Source organism: Tamandua tetradactyla, chromosome 7, assembly GCF_023851605.1.
Source record: "Tamandua tetradactyla isolate mTamTet1 chromosome 7, mTamTet1.pri, whole genome shotgun sequence".
NCBI lineage: Eukaryota > Metazoa > Chordata > Mammalia > Pilosa > Myrmecophagidae > Tamandua > Tamandua tetradactyla.
Window position 1 is genome coordinate 5,224,723 of NC_135333.1, and position 19,174 is coordinate 5,243,896.

The 19,174-nt window shown below is 43.3% G+C and overlaps 1 long non-coding RNA gene across 1 annotated transcript in view; it reads right to left on the minus strand.

Annotated features, from left to right (window-relative positions):
• Positions 1–19,174, minus strand: part of LOC143690773 (uncharacterized) — a 115,475-nt gene that overhangs the window by 82,585 nt on the left and 13,716 nt on the right. Inside the window, exons 2-3 of the long non-coding RNA XR_013179179.1 lie at positions 8,913–9,046; positions 7,671–7,828 (exon numbers count right to left, since the gene is read on the minus strand). This is a non-coding gene — a long non-coding RNA (uncharacterized LOC143690773). The remainder of the gene's footprint in view (positions 1–7,670; positions 7,829–8,912; positions 9,047–19,174) is intronic.

The window sequence follows — 19,174 nt, forward strand, 5'->3', positions numbered from 1 at the left end:
CTTCCCTGACTAAACCACTGATTTGGGGATAAAGGAAGGAATGTGAGATGGCGGGATATAGGGGTTGGGGAGACAGCTGCAGTGCAGTGCTGTATCTCTATGTGGTTTATAAAATACTCCAAATAGGGACATGTGAACCTGCCATGTGGTGCCACAAAGGTAGTTCATTCTTTTGAATTCTGAGAGCAGCAAAGCAGGCAGATAGCCGGAGGGGGCATCGGAGGGCCTGTTTGAATCCTCCTCGCCTCATTGCTTGCTCTAGACACAGAATAGTATTCTGAGAGCTGTACCAAGCTCTGGACAAATGCTTGAGGTTAAGTTGCTACTGGCCCACCCTTCCCCCTCCCCTCCTCCCCAGGCTCACCTCTTCCAGGATGCCCTCCCTGCCCCTCTCCACCTCCAAAGCTGGTGGTCCTTCTCTTCTGAGATCTAGCTGCCTCTTATCCCCTCACTACTCACGCTCAGCTGCAGCAGGTGATATGTCACTTCCCACCAGACTGTGAGCAGCTTAAGTTGGGGCCCGTGCCCTGTCTAAATCCGAGCACCCAAAGCGGCATCCATCACATAAAACTGACCCAATAACATTATCCATGATGCCCAATGGCTGAAGGATGCACTGACTGAGAAGTCGAATGGCAAACTGTGGTGTATACATATGAAGGAATATTGTGTGGCTAAAGAAAGGGACAAAGTTGTGAGGTATGCAACAAGGTGAATGAAGTTTGGGGACATTATGTGGTGCAAAATAAGCTGGAAAGGATACATCATTTAAACAACCAACACAGGGAGCTCAGAATAAGAATGAGGGCCTTTAATCCTGTATACCTTAATGTAATGCCTGGATACATCCCACAGTATATTAATCAGATAATCAAAAAGTATTGGCAAAGTCCCTTGAGGGATGGGAGAAGAAACATGGAACTATTAAACTTCACCACCAGGGAAATCCCTGATACTGTGTTAAACATTAGGGACACCCAAATCAGTAGGCCAAGCCCCTGATTTGGAAGACTTGCTCTGCGAAGCTTAGGTATGTAGTGAAGAAGCTTAGCCTACTTATAGGTGTGCCTAAGAGTCACCTCTGGAGGACCTTTTTTGTTGCTTAGCTGTGGCCTCTCTCTAAGCCCAACTCTGCAAGTAAAACCATTGCCCTCCCCGCTACATGGGACATGACATCCAGGGATGAAAGTCTCCCTGGCAACATGGGTGATGACTCCAAGGGATGAGTCTGGCCCTGGCACCGTGGGATCAACAATCCCACCCTGGCCAAAAGAGGGAAAAGAAGTGTAGCAAATAAAGTATCAGTGGCTGAAAGAGTTCATATAGAGTCAAGAGGCTACTCTGGAGGTCACTCTTATGCATGCTTCCGTTAGACATTGCTACCTATCATAACTTGCCAAACCCCAACCAAAACTATTCCTGACAATCCTAAAGAACACCTAGAGCATTAATTAGATTCTACAAAGGGTCCATGCACTAGGGTAAGTTTCCAGAAACCTACAACCTCCCGATGGGTCCCTGGACCAGATAAGTCCTGAAATGCAGAGGGGCCAGCCTCTCCAGAACATGAACTAATTCCATTCCCCATCCCATATTATCAACAGCCTTTCCAAAATGACAAAGTTAGAACGGGAACAGCCCAAATACCCCTAATGAGTGGGAGAAAGATCAAAAGCGATGGTGGAGTTATACAGAGAAGGTCAGGTCTAACAAATGAGTATGACTGCTGAATCAATATATTGATATTTCTGTTGGTTTCCAGCAACTTTTTAGAAGAAAAAATGAGAAATCATGGAACTGTAACCCATATCAAACTTTAAAATTTGTTCAATAACTACTTGTTAAAATATATAATTTTAACTTGGAAAATATTGCTTTTTTGTATATATGTTATATTTCACCATAAAAGAAATGAAGGAAAAAAAAAAGCCAGAAACTAAAGAACAAATATTATATGGACTCTTTTAGAAAATAATTATAAGAAAATTGGGGTCTAAATTGTAAGCTCTTACAGTGGTCACATTTGATCTGGGTCTGTAAACGTTATTTCATTTTGAGATACTGTGCTATATATGTATAACCTGGTATATCCCTGGAGCTTCAGGTACCTGTGTGACACCTAAGACTTAGAGTTGGAGTTCTGCAGCTCTGAAAGTCAGCATTGCTACATATAACAATCATTAAAGAAACACAAAGAGATCAGGCTCCAATTAGAGATAAGAATGAAGCCAAGTGGGTTGCAACTAAGGTAAATCAGAATACAGGGGTAAGGATGTCATTGTCTGTATTTTAGAACTTACATATGAGACCAAAGGAAGAAAGGTTTATTTTTTCCAAAACCTAAATTTTCTATAATACATAATCTAACTGAACCTGTCTGGTTAGCTCATTTAAACAACCCAAGCACATGGAGCCCAGAATAGGGAACAAGGGCTTGTAATTCTGTACAGCTTAATGTAATGACCAGATACAGCCCAGAGCATGTTGAGCAGATAATTTTAAAGCATTGGCAAAGTCCCTTGAGGAAGGGAGAGAAAATATGGAACTACTAGACTTTACCACTGGGAAAACTCCTGATACTGTCTCAAGCATTAGGGATTCCCAAGTCAATAAGCCAAGCCCTTGATCTTGAGACTTGCTCTTGTAAAGCTTATTTCTGTAGCAGAGAAGCTAAGCCTACCTATAGTTATGCCTAAGAGTTAACTCCAGAAAACCTCTTTTGTGGCTTAGATGTGGCCTCTCTCTCTAAGCCCAATTTGGCAATGAAATCATTACCCCACCCCTCCTACGTGGGACATGATGTCCAGGGGCGAAAGTCTTCCTGGCAACATGGGGCATGATTCCCAGAGATGAACCTGGCCCTGGCACAGTGGAATCAACAATACCTACCTGACCAAAAAAGGGGGAAAGAAATGTAACAAAATAAGGTATCACTAGCTAAGAGAGTTCAAATGGAGTAGAGAGGCTATTCTGAAGACTACTCATATGCAAGCTTCAGCTGGATATTGTAATTATCATGGTTTGCCAAACCCCAACCAAACCCATTCCTGTCAACCTTAATTTTTTTGCAGATGTGATGAAGTTAAGAAATTTCAGATGAGAAGATTACCCTAGAGTATCTGGATAATAAGTGCCCTCAAAAGCGTCTTTGTAAGAGAGAGGCTAAGGATGGTTTCACAAACCCCAACAAACATCACTCCTGCCGACACTAAAGAACACCTAGGGCTCTATCTGAGATTCTACAAAAGTTTGATACACTAAGATTGCTTTCCAGAAACCTACAAACTCCAGATGGTTCCTAGGCCAGATAAGTCCTGAAACTCAGAGGGCCCAGCCTATCCAGAATATCAACTAGTTCTATCCCCCATCCCTTATTATTGACAGCCCCTTCCAATATGAAAAAGTTAGAATGGACATAGCCTAATACCCCTAAATATTGGGAGAGGGAGGCATTATAACAGAGAAGATAGGACTTAACAAATGAGTATGACTGCTGACTCATTAATCACTAATATCTTAGAACAGCTAGAGGAAAAACCTAAAATTGTGGGCCTACAGCCCAATCCAAATTCTGAAATCTGTTCTATAATTGCTTGCTAAAATGTACTTTGAAATTTATTGCTTTTGGTATATATGTTATATTTCACAATAAAAACTGCTTTTTTAAGAAAAAAACAGACACGGTAAAGGTTTCTCAGTTGAACTAGAAGCTCCTCTAATGCTCCCACCATAAGCATCAGAAAGTAAAAGGTATTTCGCATGGCAGAGGAGTCAGAGAGTGGATTAAAGTGGACCTTCCATACAGAAGCTGAGAGATGAGTCCCTACCAAGAGTGAAGAACCCAGTCTCTTCATGACACAGTAGGAGTGTGTGCCTAGAGCAGCAAGTATTTAATATAGAAAAGGCTAGAATGGAGAATAGACACATGAATGGGTGGATAGATGGATGGACAGAAAGGATGAATTGATAGGTGGATGGATGAATGAATAGCGGGTTCGATAGATGGATGGACAGATGAGTAGATGGATAGATGGTCAATCATATCTTTCATCGACAGATAATGACACTGAAAACAGTCATTTTCTGAAGTAACTCCTCGAAAATCAGGTAATGATCCTGTGACAATTGTCAATCAATGATAATGATGCCATATCCTGGAAGAGGAATACCTGATACCTGGAACAGGATCAGACTTTTCTCAAGATAAGAGTAAATCCTGATCCTTTGGAAGAAGAAAGGAGATGAGCATTAGTGGGGTACTAAATTTGAACAGAGTCCTTGGCTTGTTGCTTTACATGTAAGGCCTCATTTAACCAGCAGGATGTCTTCTCCGGGAGGCCTCTGCTGAAGGAGGAAAGTCAGTCTCCCTCCCATCTTGGGTCCAATAAAGGTAGGGGAGAAAAGATGTCCTCACTAGTTGAAAGAATGGGGAAAAAACACTTTTGGAACTACCATACATAAACCTAAACTGAGCCCTTTACAATCAGAATAAGCACTGTGTGGTTTATGTGTGAGTGCATTGTTTTCATATTAATATTTATAGCAGTAAATATTTTCTTTGGCATCTGATCACAGCCTCGGAAACTAATTTATAAAATGCTTCCAACAAAAAGACTGAGTTGAACTCACACTGCCCTCTCTCCTCCCTGCCACCAACACAGAGAGATTCTCTTTTGGGATTTAAGGAAAAAAAAAAAAGACATTTTTATTGTGGTTTTGATCTTGGGTGTCCCAAAGCATTTTCTAGATACTTTGCAGCTTATCCTCCCAGTAATCTCCTAAAGAAGATGGAAATGGAAAGTAGGCTCTGTAGGCCAACACTAATACTGGGAAAGAAAAAGTGGAGCTGAAAGAATTAGCGTTCCTGAGGCCCAAGGTCACAGCAGAAAGAAATGGGATTTGGAAGCCAGGAGAGCTAGCAATTGTTACTTTCTATCAGCCCCAAATCTTTTCCTCCCAGGAAGTATTCTTCTGCACCTGGTTGGGGGGGGGGGGGGGGGGTAGGGCGTGTGGCACGCGGGCTGTAAAACACCTGAGTCCCTTGCCACCACAAAGGAGAGCACGTGAATGACACAGGCTGGCCCATCAGCGTCCCCACCCCACCCCCCACCACAGCCAGTGATCTAGGGACAAGTAGGTTGAGTGGGACTTTTGCTGGCAATGATCCTTGTTTTGAATAACTAACTGGATAAATGGTGTAGGCCTAGAACCGATGGTGGCCATGTCTTCTGCCTCATGGGATAAATCTGCCAGGGAGTAAAGCAAGCCCAGAGGAGAGCAGAGACAAGAGATGGTGAGAGAGGAGCCCTAATGATGTCATTTGAGTCCATGGAACCAACCTGGCCAAAAGTCCCCTTGTCTTTTTTCATTACATGAGATAATAAATTCCCCTTTGATTAAAAGCCAGTTGTGGTTAGGGTTCTGTCTTTTGTAACCAAGCATTCTGATGAGTTTGGGGTATAAAGATGATGCTTAGCCAAGGTTTTCCTAAGTTGCTCTGTAATGAGGTTGATGGATTTTCATTGACACATCTATTCTCACCATGATTACCTTTGACTAATAGATTGGGACTGGGGGCTATAATATAGAGATAGCATCAAGGGAAATTGAACCCACCTCCATCATTTCAGTTCTAAAGTTCACTTGAATTAAACCAACCACAAGTTCTGAAACAGCCTGAATTCAAGGAAATATCTATCTACTGAGTGTGCCAAGCTCAGGGTCATACTTGAAGCCAAGGAAAATGTTCACAATGGATTGTGCCAACAGTAGATAGAGTCAATTTTTATTATTATTAATCAACTAGTAATGGTAGTTAAACATGTTTCTCTCTCTGCAGTCTGAGTAAACCCATAAAATTATGTGGGTTTACATCTAAGACTGCTCTGAATTGGGGGACTTTTCTGGGGGAAGACAGACTATGTTAAAAGAGAGACAGAGAGATATTTCGCTATTTTAATCAATTTTTTTATTCATAGCTACAAACTTCTACTCAATCATGGATGAAACATAAGCACTTGGTTGAAATGCTAACGAAGGAACTCATACCAAGTGACCAAAGTAAAATCTTAGTGCTGAGCTGTGAATGGGCTCAGGCTGTCAAGTGCATACAACTAACACAGATGCAGAGAAATGGTGGCACCCACGAAAAGGAATTTGGGGAGATTTCATTCCCCAAAAATGCTGAAAAGCTTTTGAAATAATATTGTTAGAACTACAAGATGAGGTTTTAGGGTTCTTACGGTAAAATCGAAAGTGCTGTTTTCTCTCAGCAAACATTTATTGAGTCATTTCCACCTACCAGGCTCTGAACTTTACATGGAGCTACAATCATGATGGGATGTGCTCCCTGCCCCCAGGAGCTCCTGGTCCCAAGAGACACACCAGTCACACCAGGCTGAGCAAATGCTATACAGCCAGATGTGTAGGAGGAGCAGTGGGAGAAGAAAAGAGATGCTACACTAAAGCTTAGTGGTAACGGTTCAGATACTGGTATCAGACAGACCTGGACCAAATTCAGGATTCAAACATTACTACCTCTGGGACCTGGACCAACTTATTTAAACTCTCTAAACCTGTTTATGCCCCTTGAAAATGAGAACACAGGGATACCTTGGAGCTATCACAGGTTCAGGTCAAGACTACTCCAGTAAAGCAAATATAGCAATAAAGCAAGTCACACGAATCTTCTGGTTTCCTAGTGCATGTAAAAGTTATGTTTACACTATACTATAGTCTATTACGTGTGCAATAGCATTATGCATAAAAAAAAATGTATTTATGGAACCTTGAATAGGGCATGAGATTTTGTAGGTTTGTCCAGAGGGATGCCCCAATAAATCCCAGAGGGATGCCCTGATAAATCTCAGAGTGATTTGAACATTGGATGAAAAAGTCTTTGCAAAGTCCTCTTGGAGGAATGGTAAGAAAGGGGGAAAATTTAACTTCCCCAAGTGGAGAATTCCTGATATTCTCACAAGCAGTGGGGACAACCAAAGCAATAGGCTGAGCCCTCAGTCTTGGGGTTTGTTCATGTGAAACTTAATCCTGCAAAGGATAGGCTAAGCCTACTTAAAATTAGGCCTAAGAGTAACCCCCAGAGAAGTCTTCTGTTGGTCAGATATGGCCTCTCTCTCAGCCAACACAACAAACAAACTCACCACCTTCCCCCTCTCTACATGGGACATGACTCCCAGGGGTGTGGACCTTCCTGGCAACATGGGACAGAAATCCTAAAAGCTGGGACTCAGCATCAAGGGATTGAGAAAACCTTCTCAACCAAAAGGGGGAAGAGCGAAATGAGACAGAATAAAGTGTCAATGGCTGAGAGATTCCAAACAGAGTCAAGAGGTTATTCTGGAGGTTATTCTTATGCATTATATAGATATCCCCTTTACAGATTAAGGTATATTAAGGTAGAGGGAAGTGCCTGAAACTGTAGAGTTGTGTTCCAGTAGCCATGTTTCTTGAAGATGATTGTATAATGATAAAGCTTTCACAATGTGACTTTGTGATTGTGAAAACCTTGTGTCTGATACTCTTTTTATCTATGGTATGGACAGATGAGTGAAACATATTGACTGAAAATAAATAAATACTAGGGGGAACAAATGTTAAATTTAAATATATATATTAGATAGATGGAAAGGAAAAAAAAGCAATGTACTTACCTTAATTTAAAAATACTTTATGACTAAAAAATGCTAACCATCATGTGAGACTTCAGTGAGTCGTAATCTTTCTGCTGATGGAGGGTCTTGCTTCCATGTTGCTGGCTGCTGACGGATCAGGGTATTGTCTGCTGGCAGCTGGGTGGCTGTGTCAATTTCTTTAAATAAGACAATAATGAAGTTTGCTGCATCAATTGACTCTTCCTTTCAAGAAAGATTTCTCTTAGCGTGTGATGCTGTTTGATAGCCTATTATCCACAGAACTTCTTTCAAAATTGAAATCATTCCTCTCAAACCCTGCCACTGCTTTATCAACTAAGTTGATAAAATATTCTAAATCCTTTGTTGTCATTTCAACAATGTTCACTACATCTCCACCAGAGGTAGATTCCATCTCAAAAAAACAGGGAGGACGGGCCACGGTGGCTCAGCAGGCAAGAAGGCAAGAATGTTCATCTGCCATGCCAGAGGACCCGGGTTCACTTCCCGGTGCCTGCCCACGTAAAAAAAAAAACAGGGAATAGGAAGGCTGAGGAGAGGGAGGGAGATGGGGAAAGGCTGACTGGTGCAGCAGTTAGAATGTACACATTTATTGACTAATTTGCCATCTTATATGGGCATGGTTTGTGGCACCCCAAAGTAATAACGATAGTTACCTCAAAGATCACAGATCACCAAAACAGATATAATAATGATGAAAAAGTTTGAAATTACCAGAATGTGACAAAGAGATGCACAGTGAGCATATAATATTGGGAAAATGGTGCCAGTAGACTTGGTCAATGCAAGGCTACCAAAAAACCTTCAGTTTGTGAAAAAAAAAAAAATGCAATCTCTGTGAAGCACAATCAAGCAAAGCACAAGCAAACAAGGAATGTTTGTATTAGTGACTACCACAGAGGCTTGTCATAAGGATTAAATATAACATAGGGCAAAGGAGTTGGCCTCATCCATGACTCAAAGAAAATAGTAAGGTTGGCTATCGTTATTAACAGTATTCGACAAAGTCAGAGACAGCTCCACAGAGGCAGTAATATTTTAGATGACTCTTCAGGGGCTTCATTTACACAGGTAAGGAAAACACCGAGGAGTTCAAAGTTGCTAGTCTGTAGGACACAGGGGAGAGTGGAAGCTGGAAAAGTGGTTAGATCCATGCTAGTCAAGGAGTTTGGACTTTACCCTATAGGCATTTGATCAAATGGCAATGAGTTTTGGAGTTCAATAGCTGAGTTCCACCCTTACCTCACTTGAGTGAATAAGCTTGGGCAACAAACACAACCTCTCTGAGTATCAGTTCTCCCTCTGTCAAATGGAGATAACAGCATCCATCCTTGAGGGCTACTGAATGCTTTAGGTCAGTGGTCATAAAACTTGTTCTGTAAAGGGCCAGATAATAGATACTGTGGGTTTAGTCAGTCATACAATTCTGTTGAAACTACTCAGCTGTACTGTTGTAGCATGAAAGCAGCCATAATACGTTGGTTGTGTTCCAATAAAACTTTATTGGTCAAAACAGGCAACTAGCCAGGTTTAGCCTGACCGCAGTAGTTTGCCTATCCCAGGTTTAGATTAGAAAATAAACTTGAAATTTTCTAGCACAGAACCTGGTAGAGGGTCCTGCTTTTTTTTTAAATCCCACCCCCCACCTTTCCTGAATGCCAACAGAGGGTGCGTTTCTTAGATCCTTATTTCATGTCAAATGGGCCCAAGGCATTGCTAAATGATCTGAAGATTACAGTGGGCTCCCCCTAATCTAAGCTCAAGAGACTGCAGTGCATAAAGAAAATTTGTTAAACAGAGTGAGAACTGCTTTGCCAGGAGAGCTGAGTGTTTTAGTAATCAATCAATCAATCAGAGAGAACTCATTAAGCACATGGTGCTTACCATGCATTGGAAAAGTGAAGTGCAGTGAGGCTGAATCTTCATGAAAAGGCATATGGTTAGGTGAAAAAAAAATCTGCTCCCTCGGTTTTAATCACAGTTTTACATAGGTTTAGTTGTATGCAACCCTTGAGAATCACAATCTCCATTTCTTACTGTGCACAGTGAAGAAATTCAACTAAATGGCAACGTGATTCTGCATATGCATCAGAGGGCTGGTCAGGGTGGACTCCTTGGAGACAGCATTGAAGGAAGGCATGCATGCGGATCAGCATTCAAGGGCCAGGCTGGCATTCCTTGGGGAGAGGAGTAGCACCACTATGGTGATAATCACCAACCTTTGCATGGGCTTGGGAAGAAGGCTGTCCTGGTTGCATCCATGTCTTGGGGCAGGGGCAGGGAGGGAGGCATGATGAAATGGATAGAAGTTGGTGGGGGAAGGGCTGATTGAAGACTCTTGCTATTTTTGCTATGTTGCAGGAAAAAGAATCTCCTTGTAGATCAGGAATTGAAAACTCAAATGGCTACAGAGGATGGACAAGTAATAGATGTGAGGCAAATGGGCTGGATGTAACCATAGAGAGCAAAGAATATGGGGGAAAACTATAAAATACATGCCCCACCTATAAGGAATGCTAGTATTTAGCGCAGATAACAATCACATGTTGGTTTACCTGTTCAATGTGATAGATCTTGATCTTTTGTTAAATAATGTCAGAAATTTAGATTTGTATGTGAAAGCACCTATTTTTTTTTAATTTGTAAATTTTTTAACAATTTTAACATCACACAGCCAGACAAAACATGGCTGGTTGGATACTGCCCAAGTTGCCAGAATATAACCTCAAACATACAGGGTGAGGCTGATTTTAGAAAGAGCTTTGGATACCTTGCAGAGCTAATGAACAAAGCTGTAAGCAGCTCCAGTCTCTACAAATAGAGCCTCCTTCAGTATTAGACCAAATAGTGTTGCCAGACAAAATATAGGACACCCCATTACATTTGAATTTCAGATACACGATAAATAATTTTCAGTATAAGTATGCCCCAAATGTTACATGGGACATACTTATGCCAAAAAGAAAGTATTCATTGTTTAGCTAAAATTCAATTCAAATTTAACTGGGCATCTTGTATACTTATTTGCTAAATCTGACAGTTCTCTCTGTAATCCTACTTCAGGCTCCCAATGGAGCCACCTTTCCCAGCTTCTCTAAGAGCAGGGCACTCCATCAAGGGCATGAGAGACTGTTCAAATGCAGATTTTAAAGGAAAAAGGAAGTGAACTCACATTTTCAAGTGCCTGCCTAAATTCCAGTAATGTACCAGGTGATATATACTTACTACACTTGACATCAAAGGATGGATGCTCTAAGTCCATCTCTGCCCCCTGCCCCCAGTTGCATGCTTTTCCACCCACCGAGCCTCGGTTTCTTTATCTCTTAAATAGAGATGGGAATTCCTATCTCACATAATTGTCACAAGAATTAAATGGAAAAACGAATGTTAAAGCATGTTGCACAGTGTCTGACACAAGGCAGACACAATGAATGTTTGGTGTAAGTTAGACGAAATTCTTTGACCTCAGAATGATGATTTGTATTCCTACTGCTCCTGTCACCAAACCGAGACACGTCTATGGAGGGTCCTCAGGAGAATAGGGTTACGTGAACCCCCCACCATGGAAGGCGGCGGCTCTGGGGGAGGCAAGGAACAGCAGAAGAGCTGAGCTCCTGGCAAAACATCTGCACCGCAGTTCAAGGGAAGAATAAAGCCTCTGGCTTTCTATCCTTTCTGGGTTTTAAGCCAAGTCTTCAGAATCCTCCTTCTTAATTTGTGCTTTGCCACCGTTCTTCAGTGTCATGGCAACTGCTACAAGTAGCACACTGCAATAGTTTCTAATGCACTCAGAGATTTTTTTTTAAGGGGCTCGGAGGGACATGAAACCAGCTCCCGCCACCCTTCCCACTTCCTGCAAGTGGCCTCTTGAAAGCCAGGCTCCAAGCCAGAATAGCTGGGGAGGCCTTCGAAGCATTGCAAGGCAGGAAACAGAACCGGGGACGTGAGATTTCTCATCTTATCCAATTCCATCCCCCAACTGCTTCGAGAATAACAGAGAATGTCTGTGATTTATGCCACAGAGATGCAGAAGCCAGATGCTTCCACAGTGCAAAATGCCCCCCTCATCCCCTACATACACACACATTTCCACATATAGACATTACACATATACATTAAATCTGCTTCCCTGGAAAAAAATGATTAAGGGGAAAGTCTGTTCCCGACTGCATATCTACTCTAGGATGTGAGCTTTGCCTTCATTGAACAGTCGATCCAGACATTTAGCTACTTTCAAGAAGGAAATGCCACTTTGGTTCCTGTGGTATCCCCCACCCCCAAGGAAAATTTCTGGCATGTTGCAGGTACTTGATAAATATTTCTTTAAATATTATGAAGCTATTTTTATAATAAACTTATCTTGTTGGAGGAATAAAATTCTTACAAGTCTGACGCCTTTTGTGATAGATATTAGTTGTTATCACATATATTCCTCTTCTACATGAATGAATTACAAAATAACAACGTGAGTGAAAGAAGCCAAGCCAAAAGAGGGCACACTCTGAGTTATTCCACTTATTGCAAATTAATCTATATGACAACAGAAAGCAGATCAGTGGTTGCCCCAGGATTGGAAGGTTGAAGAGTGGAGGGGAGGAGAATGGCCACAGGGCACCAGAAAAATTGGTGTTGATGGACACACTCCTTATCTGGATGATGGAGATGGTTTACTCATACGTCAGACATCAAGTTGTACACTTAAAATGTGTGCATTTGATGGTATGTCAATTATAGCTCAAAAAAGCTGTTTCTAAAAATTCAATAGTCCTCTTCTCTCCTTTTCTGATCTTCTGTTGGATACAAGATGGGCTCACACTTCCAGCCCTCTTCATAATTAGGGGTGGCCATGATGCTTGCTTTGGCCAATGAAGTGGGAACTGAAGCAATGGGCATCACTTCCAGGTGGAAGTGTTAAGAGCCTGTGCAAATTTTATCACCTTCCCTCCATTCCTGCCTCTGCCATCATGGAAGCACCTGTCAAGGTGAAGGCTTCACCTGGGTTCCTACCATGAACAGTGCCCACAACTGACCCGCACTAGATGGGTGCCGAGATAAACCTTCATTATTTTAAACCACTGGGATTTGGGGTTTGCTTATTCCTGCATTTCAGACAGAGCTCTCCAGGGAACCAATAGGATACAGATGCATAGAGAAATTAGATGATAGAAAGATAGACAGACAGACATAGACATCTAGTAGACAAGCATAGATATTAGGAGACTTGTTTTAAGGAATTGGCTCATGCAATTGTTGGGTCTGGCTAGTCCAAAATCTGTCTGGAAACTTGGCAAGAGTTGACACTGCAGTCTTGGGGAGAACTTCTCTGGGAAACCTGTTTCTGCTCTTAAGGCCTTCAACTGATTGAATGAAGTCCACTCACATTATCAAGGGTAAATCTTTTTTATCTCAAGTCAACTAGAAGTTAGTCATATTTACAAAATAGTTTCACAGCAACATCTAGGCCAGTGTTGGATCACACTACTGGCCAGCACAGCCTGGCCAAGTTGACCCAGAAAGTACCCCATCACAGTCCTGTATTCCAAGACCATGAAGTTCAAACCAGTGGTTTAATATCTTGTTTTTCCTACATTATTTGAGGCGGTTACATGTTACAAAGGTAATCTTGAATTCAGAGAGTCACAACAGCATCAGTATATCTCCCCCTCTTGAATATCAAGGGTCTGATGCACCTTTAGTAAAATGCATTTCAAACAGAATCCCAGACAAGGTGAGCTCCCCTTACGAAGAGTCAGCCGGAAGCGGAGACATGAGGTTCCCTTCTTGCCACCTGGGAAGAACCAGGAGATCTGGGGGTTAGTTCCAGCTCCTCTGCCAGCTCGCCGTGGACCCTGAGGCAGATCCTCAGCCTCCTGTGGCCCCTGACCCCTGTCTATACATGATCTCTAAGGGCCTCTTCAGCTCTAAGGTTCTAGGCTTATTCAGTGCTACCCATCTCATCTCCCTTTCTCCGCGCTTTTTTTTTTTTCTCAAAAATAAAATAAGCTACACCTATTGGGTGCTTCCCAGATACTAGGCATTATTTAAGCACTTCAGATCATTCTGATTTAACCCACACAACAAACCCTTGAGGTATTTGCTATTATAATCCTGATTTTACTTGTAAGGACATTGCAGCCTGATAAGGTTAAGTAATTTGTCCACAGTCACACAGCTTATGAGACAGAGACAGCAATAATGCAACCCTGATTTCCTGGACACCAAAGTCAAAGCACTTAACCAAAGCTGCTGTTTCTCAATCTGGGGTCCACCAACATGTGCTCAGGTATCTACAAGTTCTTCATGAGATTGCTTTCATCTTGTTAATTAAATGAAAGTTTATCATGGATTATCTGGATGACCCTCTCATAATCAGGAACTGCCCCTTGGTGCTGGAAGCCAGCATTTTTTTGTGTTCCCCACTGAGCTTTAAAGGGATCCTGAAGGAATCACATTTAACTCTTAGTGCTGGGTGTCTCAGAATGGGTGTGAAGATCTTTAAGGAGCCACTGACATATCCTTGGGGATCTCAATATTCTCAGGTCTGAAAAAGAATGCTTATTAAAAGGAAGGGGGAAAAAAGGGCATCCACCCCACCCCCCTAAAATGGAGACAAATTTGAGTTCAAATTTTTAAAGAACTACTTCAATATTCTTCTCTTATGAAAATTCAACTTCAAGGTAGTGATAATTACATTCGGCATTGCATTTTCAGGTCCCCTGATTCATTTTCATCACCCTTACATGCAAAGAACCCCTAATGAGATGAGCCTCCTTTGAAAAATGTAAAACATGCAAACTGGTCATTCTAGGAATCAATGTCAATTCTAGATTTCTAGAAGCTTGATTGGTGGTCTCCAGGCCCCTCATCCAAGCAGGAGCCCTGGGACTGGCCTAACTGACCCCTCCAGGGAGGAGAGCACACAGGTGCACCGAGGCCCACCGCCCCACCCCATGCCCAGCATGTGGACAAACCAAGCCCTCCCAGCCTCAGTACCACAGGTCACGGGAGATGCACCCTCGCTGCCCTGTGCCTGTGCGGCCTTTTCAATGAAATGTAGCCAGTGGTCACAATTTCTCTCATTGATACTCTTAGGGGTGTTAAGAACCAATTAAAGGTATGTTCACGTGCTTAAATGCCTAAGACTAAGCTACAGAAGAATTGACTTGCGCTGAAGGCAGGTAGCGTTCTTAGATATAATCCTCTTAGATATAGGCAAAGATTTGGAGAGAGACTTCTTCATTCTATTCTTTCCTCCTTCTTTCACAAACGGTTCTTGGGTCCTGAGCATCTACATGTCAACTCCTGTTCTCAATTCTGGGTACAAAATGATCAAAATAGATGGCCTGCTCACTGGGCCGAGCCGACTTCCAAAAACAACCCCACCCTATGGAGCAACTGTGATCATGGCAGCACAACCTGCAAGCCAAGGAGCCCAGAGGAGGCTGTCCTGTTCTCTAAGTGACATGAAATGAAGAGCAGGTCTCAGCTGACAGGTATAGCTCAGATGGGCTAGATGCTTCCCAACATCCCCAGGTAGGCCTCTGACTCATGAGAGCAAATGGAATCAGATGCTGTTGGGCTGGGCAGGTGTGCCAGCTGGATGCAGGTGTCAACTTGGCCAGGTGATGGTGCCCAGTTGTCTGATTAGACAAGCATGGTCTGACCATTGCTGCAAGGACATTTTGTGGCTGGTTGATAAACCAGAAGGCTGGTTTGTTAAACCATCAGTCAATTGATTGCAGCTGTGGCTGACTACATCTCCGATCAACTAAGGAGGTATCTTCCACAATGACAGAATCCAATCAGTGAAGATTTCTAAGGGAGAAGAGAGAATTTTTACTGCTTCTCCAGCCACCCGCTCCTGTAGAGTCCATCAAGGAACTTCATCAGAGTGGCCAGTCTCACAGCCTGCACTACGGACTTAGAATGCTTGCATCCCCACAGTTGCATGAGGAAATTTTATAAATCTCATATTTACAGGTCTCCTCTGATGGTTCTGTTTTTCTAGAGAACCCTGACAAATACAGGGGACTCTAGAAACAGTAAGACCACGCCCTCACCTGAGGGAGCAGGAACCCAAGAACACAAAACTGGGGCACCTGGCCTGACCCCTCTCCATCTACCCAGCTTCCCCCAAAGCAGGCTAGCATCCTAGCCCCTTCACTTAAACAAAGTCAAGTTCCCCTGCCTAGCAATTTAATATATGAGGCTTTTTATGGTAACGAGCTAGAACCGAACATACACTGAAACGCCACGCAAATCACTGCAAAAGCTGAAAAATGCTCATCTCCCTCCACCATCTCCAGTGCCCCATTCTCCTGAAACTACCTGCTCCAGCAAGGTACCCATAGGTTAATCATTGCTGCAGAAGAAATTGCACGGATTTGCATCAACTTTCATGGACGCAAACCCGCAAGTGTCGATCCTGCAGTGACAGGCCTGGGTGAACCTGTAGGCCCCAACTGCTTACAGGCAAGAGGGACAGGGCCTTGGCGACTGCCTCCCCACCCCCACCCACGCTGAGATTCCCTTGACTAATCACCCACGGTGACTTGGCCCAGCTCGGGGCACCTGCAGCGATCCGATTACCTGTTCACCTGTACTTCGCACATCTGATACTCTCTCAGCCTCCCCACCTGCTCCTCACTGGAGCCGCTTGAGACTCCAAGCTCAAGGCCCCAGGATTTAATTTGGCCTGTTTGAAGAGTTCCATCCATACCTGTGAGCATGTCAATAACCATCAAAGCCACCTTTCTTCCCCTCCAAGTCCCAGGCTTTTTCAAATGACGAGCTCCAAACGCCATTTCAAAATCTTGCTGGCTCGTGCAAAAGCCAGCACAACGTCTCAGACTGGAGGCCAGACACTTTTGTGAATGTGCAGGGCGAGTCCTTGAAACGGAATCACTTGCACGGAGGAACAGAAGATGAAAATCACTATATAGGACTGGCCTCAGGGGCACCGAAGACCTGAGCCCCATACTCTCACATTGCACAGGATTTGAAAGCTTGCGGCTGTTTGTTTGCCTGTGTATGTAATAGGGCACCTCCTTGTTCTGAGAACAGGAAAAGTCTGTAATCCATACATTGATATGCAACGTGAGTTTACCCTGGGTGGGTGTATTGTGAGAGATGCACCTGGGATAGGTTCCCACTCTGCTCTTCACCTTGATTCCAGTGTTCCTATTTCACTGGACAATACAAACAGGGCTTAAGAAGAAAGCACCGTTTGCGTATGGGGGCTGATCTACAAAAATCTTTCCTTGAGCCCCCTTTATAACCCAAAAAACACGTAATATTATTATTTTTGCCTTAGTATGTGTAGATTATCTTTAGTTGCTTTGGATTATAATAATGGCACCAAGAGTTTCCCGTCTAGTGAGCACCTGTTCTAGAAGATTCTTTGATAATAAGTCTATAAATATTTTGTGTTTTTGTTGATCTTTTTATTTTTGTTTTTCTGTTTGTTTGATAAATATTTCATATTTATTGAGGATACACTAAGTGCCCTTACATTATTTGAATGAAAGGGCCTGGGCAACTCTGTCTATTACTACTATACCAACGCCTCCTAGGCCTCTGTTTCTATTTCTTTTGGGGCAGTTAGCTCACCGCCCAGTGGTTTGTTCTTACAAGCCATGGAGGGGAGGAAAATGCCCCAGTAATATTTTCATACCCTGGGTTCACAGGATGCCTGGCTTAGGAGATACTCAGGTTTCCTCTGGGGCAGGGGTGAGTGGGTAAAGGTAGATATAGATGGTAGGGGAGCAAAGTCAACCTCTTAGATAAAGCCGGGCTGGGGAGAAAAGGCCCGCCTGTGAAAGCAATAGGAGGTGAGAACTGTCAACAGAGGCCGGTGACTACTACCTTTGAACCACCTGAATATGCAAAACAGAGTTCAGCATCTGCAGAGGAATTTGGCATGAAACAAACAACACATTGTCTCACCAGTTTAGAGGGATCTTCCCAAAGGGAAAAAAAAATTGAGGACTCAGGAGGTGTAGGCAATGACTACACAAATGTCCTTCAGGTTAAAGCGCTCTCAGGTGTTACTCAGGACTGCCCCTCCCCAAAAAAGGGCGGTGTCTGGGGTAACAGCAGTGGGCAGCCTAAGTCCCCTTGTGGGCATGTATTTCCTTCAAATGCTGCTCCAGTCCCAGCTCTCAGGCTGCTGTTACCCTCTGTCGGCTTGGGCTGTGGCTAAGGGCCATGACTGGGCTTCCAATATGTGATGCTGGGAGCCCTCCACCCGCCTGGAGCACCACCGAAGGGAGACAGGTCTGACCCAAAGCACCACTCCCACCCCCAACCCCACCCAGCCTCCACAGGACAGAAAAGCCACCAAAGCATGGTGGCTTCTGCCAACAAATGCACTAGGCCAAAATGCAGCGTGCTGCAACCTAAGCACGTGGCTCCATCACATACCCTAAGATTAACATCCCCAAAACAATGCTCTGCCTTCCCCAGCCATCGCTCCAATAAAGAAATGCAGTTGCCAATGCTCTCGACCGTTTTCAACTGAAACTGCATCTGGACAGCAGGGCTGGCCTTTATGGACAGCTGCAGGCACATCCACAGGGGCACACATCACATGCACGGGGGTGTCACCCTTGTGATGTAGTTGAGAGAGAACGCATGTGCTGGCAGGCCCGGGAAAACTCTGCTCTGCTCTGTCGGCTCGTAGAACGCTCTCAGTCCCATCATCCTAGTGGGGCCCCATTTCCTTTAGCAAACTGAAGCTCAGAGAGGTTGTTACTAAATGACAGAGCTAAACCTCCCAGCTCAGGTTTTCTGATGAAAAAAGGAAATACCAGGACAGTCAAATGTTCTAAAAAAGGGGAGAACTCTACTACAGCTCCTGGGTCCCTCTCAGAATTTTATCTTTGCCCGGTATTAGTTGTCAACAAGATATTTGAACTCTGAAAAGGCCCAGAAGAACCAGCAAAGACTTTTGCTTCTTTGTACTTATGTATAGTATTTGAAGTCTCACCTCAAAAGTAATTCAAACACATTTATTGAAGGTCTACTATGTGCTATGCACTGTGCTAGGAACTGGGTGAAACAAAAATAGTTCCTACCCTCAGGATGTTTATAGTCCAGTAGAGGAGAAGGAAAACAAATAGTGACAATAGAATAATAGAAAAATGAGAGAAGTCTACACACAGTTCACAGGAGTATGAGTGAATCTGTCTTCAAAAGGGAACTGGGGAAAGCTTTATAGGTGTGGTAACATCAGATGAGAGTTTTGAGGGATGTACAAGAGTTTGTCAGGCACATAGGAAAGATATGGGAAAAGGAGCCATATCTATCAAGGAACCATATCTACCAGCATACTGACGTTGGGGAAATACAAAATGCTCAATGTTGCTAGATCACCTAGTGACCTTTCTACTCAAGACCAGAGACACAAATGGGGACCAGGTCATGAGGTCAGTCTTGCATGGCAGCTGAGAGCTCGGATGTGACCCATATCTGCTCAGGAGTCATGGAAGCATTTAAGTAGAGGA